Genomic DNA, 6183 nt, shown 5'->3' on the forward strand with positions numbered 1-6183 from the left:
TATTAAATTTCTAAAGATGGAACTATGATCATAGATACCCTGATACTTCCTTCTTAAATAAAGAAGTCCTTAAACATGAAGTTTTGTGAACATCTCCTACTTCCTATAATACAGAATATAGGCAGGAGGAAAATCATGTTTCTTGATCAGATTTGAATTTTAATCGACCATCATGGAAGGAGGGAGGCAAATGTGTAGTCTTAAGGAACATTCAAGATGACCAAAAAAATAAAAATAAAAAAAGTGAAATCTGACTACTACAAGAAGGACAGAGAAAAATATGAAGATGGATGTGATCTAAAAAATATATGAGAAAAATGTAATACTTGGAATGAAATATAGTACTAATCTGTTGTGCAGAAGCTAAAAGGACTGATTTTTGAATTGCACATTGAACCCATTAAAATGAACAATGGCCAACAATGCCTCTAATCCAGCCAGGCTTGACAACACCAGAGGTGAATGCTGACTATCATCCAAAAAGGAACTATATCTGTAAAGTGTTAAAAGAGACAACAATTAAAGACAGTGAGAGAATGGAAGAAGCTTTATGAAAGTAAATGTACTGACACCAAGTGAGGCATAATAGCATAGAGAGGGAAAATCCAGGCAGCTGGCTTGAGAAGACATATCTGAGGGCCAGCAGCAGTGGTGGCAGGGGCAGCCCACTGCCATACCAGCAGACAAACCCAGCTTAAGAGTTTCGGAATCAGAGCCTGCAGCTCTCCACTCACCTCCAGCACATATCCGCAGCCAAGAGCAGAAACCTTCAGTCTGCTGACCACAGTTGCAGATTGCAGATGGACCAGAAAACCAGAGAAAGTGTGAGTACCCACAAAAGACACTTGAACTCACAGAACAGCATTTGGAAGGCAGCCCTTCTCCCACCACCGGAGAGAAACTCCATCTTTGACTTTAGCATAGACCTGGCCAGAGCAGACAGGAAATAAATTGGTCCAGAGGTGGCTCTGCCCCTTTGCAGACAGCAGCTTAGTAAAGGTGGTTGTCCTGAAAAGGGAGAGCAGCTCACTGAGGACCAAAAGAAAAGTCTCAGCAACCAGACTGCTGGGAGAATCCACAAATCCCAGACAGGCCAAAAATTGCCCAGCAGACCCAGACCCACAGAAAGCACCCAGCTCCTGCTTGCTAAACACTGACGGCAGACAGCTCTAGGAGTAAACTAGCCTGGCAGGTGGGTCACAGAGACCATACAGCAGACCAGAAACTGACCTAAGAAACCAGCAAAGCCACAGGAGCTGACCACCACAAAGAAAGCAGTAACTCCTTTAAAAGACTGGAAAGTGGACATAGGGGTGATACAACATCAACCAAATAATGAAGATCTCTTTTTACCAATTATAACTATTTAAATTTTTTCTAATGTCTTGCATCATTTTATATATTTAAAAATTTTGTTTCCTACATTCCCCTCTATTTTCTTCTGTGTCTTCTTTTTCACCCTTTAAAAAATTCTTCTGCTATATCTACTTCATGCCTAGGTACATAGACAAGTGTTTACTAGACCTCCTCATCCAGGTACAGACAAAATTCAGTCTGATTATCAAAAACCTCTACCTCTCAAGCTCAGTAACTGCAATTTTGTAAGTATTCTCCTACACCTTCATAGTTGTGTTTTCTTTCTTTCTCACTTTTTTTTAACCCTTTTCCACTTTTTCATTCCTCTGAATTTAGATCTCAATCATCATACTCTTCCTTTCAGCCCCTTCAGCTCGCTACTCTTAACTTCTCCCCCTAAAATTACTTACAGCCTGTGACAGTCCTATACTAATTCTAGGATGTTCACAGTCCATGGTTTCCTGCATAGTGGCTGCCTGGATAGACTGTGCTTGTATTACAGTGTGTCAAAGGGGTTCATTGAATAATCCTTTCAGCTCAGATAGATTTAAATGAAAGGACAGATTTGCTCACTGGTTATAATGGTACATAATACAACTACTTAATGACAACCTCCCTCCTCCTAACTTAACATATTGAACTACCAATCAGTGCCACTGCAGGGCACAGAGTTGGTTTTTGCTTTAATTGTGTTCTGCATTAAATGTTTGTATATCCAAAAAGGGAGAGAGGGAATTTACTTATGATAGCGAGCCTCTAAAAATTGTACAATTACTGGGCTCAGGGCCAGGTTGTGTCTTGGTGTTCTGGTGTACCATTGGACTTGCAATCTTTCCAAAATGGGCAGAAGCACAAGAAAAATAGCAAGCCAGGGAATCTCAACCACCACTCAAAATAAATAGGGAATAGAGGAATCAATGAAAAACCTAGAGGATAGTCCTCAAAATGCTCTACAAGTGCTACTGGTAAATATGATCAATGAAAAGATGGAAAGCATGCTGACAGCCATACGTGAGTGCCAGCTGGTAGAAAGCTCAATGAATTCCAACAGAAGGAAAAGGAGTCCAATGAAAAGAGAGCCACTCAGCTACAAGATTTGAAAGAGGGCACTCAGTTCCAAATTAACAAGGTACAGAAGTTCATACAGGAGTTAAACAAAAACTACAGCAGGCAGGTAGAAGCCATAAAGAATGAACAATTTGATGAAAGGGAGATTTAAAAAAAGTAGAAATTCTAGACACCAGAATAGATGATGCAGAGGATCAAATCTCCAGAATTGAAGATAGTCTAGACCTTATGGAGAAATAACAGGAAACAATTCATAATAAAAAAAGCAACACAGACCACTTCAGGAGCTCCAAGATACAATCAGGAAACCCAATTTAAGGCTAATAGGTATTGAGGAGAACCTAGAGAAGGAAGTCAATGGAACAGTTAATTTGTTTATCAGAATACTGACACAGAACTTCCCAAATATCCAGATGAATAGGTCCTTTCAGATACAAGAAGCTTTTATTTTGTTTTAAATTTATTTATTTTAATTGAACATAAATTTTTTTACAAGGTGTGTGCAAAGAGGATGCAGTTACATAGTAGGGCATTGTGTACATTTCTTGTGATATCTTACGACCTGTTTTTCTATCCTTTGTCTAGGTCAGGTAGGCATATATGCAATATACAATGTATCAAGAACATATACAGTATTCACAGACTTGGTCTCTACTGTCTCTCCGTCTCCCTTTGTTAACAGTCATATATCAGGGAGATCATGCCCCTTTGTTTTCTGTGTTCTAGGCTTGTCTCACTCAACATTATTTGTTCGAGTTCTGACCATTTCCCTGCGAATAACAATATTTTACCATTCCTAATCACTATGTAGTATTCCATTGTGTGTAAGTACCATATTTTTTGGATCCATTCGTCTGTGGAGGAGCATCTGGGTTGTTTCCATATTTTGGCTATTGTGAATTGTGCCGCGATAAACATGGAAGTACAAATGTCTTTTTGATATCTTGGGTCTTGCTGTTTAGGATAGATGCCTAGGAGTGGTATGGCTGGGATATAGGGTAGGTCTATATTGAGCTTTTTGAGAAACCTCCATACTGTTCTCCAAAGTGGTTGTACTAATTTGCACTCCCACCAACAATGGAGAAGGGTTCCTCTTTCCCCACAGCCCCTCCAGCATTTGTTGTTTCCTGAGTTCAGAGTATAGGCCATTCTAACTGGGGTGAGGTGGTATCTCAGGGTTGTTTTTATTTGCATTTCCTTTACTACCAGGGATGTTGAGCATTTCCTCATGTGTTTCTTTGCCATTTTTATATCTTCTCTTGTGAAGTCTCTCTTTAGCGCTTTTGCCCATTTCCTAATAGGTTTATTGGGCCTGGAGGGGCTTAGTTTTTTGAGTTCTCTGTAGATGACAGATATCAGGCCTTTGTCTGTTGCTGTGCTGGTAAATATCCTTTCCCATATGGTTGGCTGTCTTTCTATTTTGGTGGCTATGACCTTAGCTGTGCAGAAACTTTTTAATTTGTAGTAGTCCCATTTGTCGAGTCTTTCCCCTATTTGTTGTGCCCCTGGGACTCTATTCAGGAAGTTCCTTCCTGTGCCAATAAGTTCTAGTGTCTTTCCTACTCTGTCCTTCAGTAGTTTCAAGGATTCAGGTCTGATGTTGAGGTCCTTGATCCATTTTGAGTTGATCTTGGTGCATGGTGATAGGCTTGGGTCTACTTTGAGTTTTCTGCATATGGCTGCCGAGTTCTCCCAGCACCAGTAGTTGAAGAGGCTATGTTTATTCCATTGTATGTCTTTAGCTCCTTTGTCGAATATCAGTTGGCTGTAAGTGCGGTTTTATTTCTGGGTCAATTCTAATCCATTGGTCTTCCGATCTGTTTTTATACCAATACCATGCTGTTTTTGTTATGATGGCCTTGTAGTAGAGCTTGAAGTCTGGTATTGTGATACCTCCTGCACTGCTTTTTTTGCCTAGAATTGCTTTGGCTATTCTAGGTTTTTTGCTGTTCCATATGAATTTATGGATTGGTTTCTCTATTTCAGTGAAGAATGTGGCTGGGATTTTGATAGGTATTGCATTGAATTTGTATAACAATTTGGGCAATATGGCCATTTTCACTATATTGATTCTGCCTACCCATGAGCATGGGAGGTCTTTCCATCTCCTTGTGTCCTCTTTGATTTCCCTTATTAGATTTTTGTAGTTTTCATTGAATAGGTCCACCACGTCCTTGGTTAAGTTGATCCCTAGGTACTTTATTCTTTTTTTGGCTACTGTAAATGGAATTGTTTCCATAATTTCCTTTTCTGTTTGTCTATTGCTGGCGTACAGAAAAGCTGCTGACTTTTGTGGGTTGATTTTGTATCCTGCTACTTTGCCAAATTGGTTTATTAGGTGTAGGAGTTTGGGTACTGAGTTTTTTGGGTCCTTCAGATATAAGATCATGTAGTCTGCGAATAGGAATAACTTGATTTCTTCCTTGCTGATGTGGATCCCTTTGATGTCCTCCTCTTGCCTTATTGCTATGGCTAGGGATTCCAGCACTACGTTGAACAGAAGTGGGGAGAGTGGGCATCCTTGTCTTGTTCCTGAGTTTAGGGGGAATGATTTAAGTTTCTCTCCATTTAATATGATATTAGCAGTTGGTCTGTTGTATATGGCTTTTATTGTTTTGAGGAATGTTCCATCTATTCCGTATGGATGTTGTATTTTGTCAAAGGCTTTTTGGGCATCGACTGAGATAACAATGTAATTCTTAATTTTAGATCTGTTTATGTGGTGAATTACGTTGATTGATTTATGGATGTTGAACCATCCTTGTGACTGAGGGATGAAGCCTACTTGGGCATGATGTATGATATTCTTGATCAGTTTCTGGATCCTGTTAGCTAATATTTTATTGAGGAGCTTTGCGTCTGTGTTCATTAGTGATATTGGTCTGTAGTTCTCTTTTTTTTGTTGGGTCTTTGCCTGGTTTGGGAATGAGTATGATATTAGCTTCGTAGAATGAGTTTGGGATTTCTCCCTCTGTTTCTATTTCGCGGAAGAGTTTGAGGAGTATTGGAATTAGCTCCTCACTAAAGGTTTTGTAGAATTCGTTGGTGAATCCATCTGGGCCTGGGCTTTTCTTAGTAGGGAGGTTCTTGATTACCTCCTGTATCTCACCGTAAGTTATTGGTTTATTTAGTTGATTTATTTCTTCTTGGTTCAGTTTGGGCAGTTTGTACTTCTCTAAGAATTGATCCATTTCTGTAAAATTATTGTTTTTTGCTGAGTAGAGGTTTTGGAAATAGCTCTTTATGATTGTTTGAATATCGTGTGTACTTGTTGTAATTTCTCCGGTGGAGTCCCTGATTTTACGTATATGAGTCTCTTCTCTTCTTTTTTTTGTAAGTCTTGCAAGGGGTCTGTCAATTTTATTTTCTCAAAGAACCAGCTTTTAGTCTTATTTATTTGTTGATGGTCTTCCTATTTTCAATCAGATTTATCTCTTCTTTAATCTTTGTGATCTCTCCCCTCCTAGTCGTTTTAGATTCTCTCATTTCTTGTTTCTCCAGTTGTTTTAGTTTAATCGTGAGGGTATTCACCTGCTCTGCTTTCATTCTTTTAATGTGGGAGCTGAGTGCAATGATCTTGCCCCTCAGTACTGCCTTAGCTGTGTCCCATAGGTTTCTTTGTGATGTGCTTTGTCATTGTGGCTTATGAATTCGTTGATTTCATCTTTAATTTGGTCTGTGGCCCAAGTGTTGGATAGCAGCGTGGGGTTTAGCCTCCAAGAGTGTGTATAGGCTCTGTGGTATTCTTTGTTGTTGAGG

The sequence above is a fragment of the Perognathus longimembris genome, chromosome 11 (genome assembly GCF_023159225.1).
Source record: "Perognathus longimembris pacificus isolate PPM17 chromosome 11, ASM2315922v1, whole genome shotgun sequence".
Classification (NCBI taxonomy): Eukaryota; Metazoa; Chordata; class Mammalia; order Rodentia; family Heteromyidae; genus Perognathus; species Perognathus longimembris.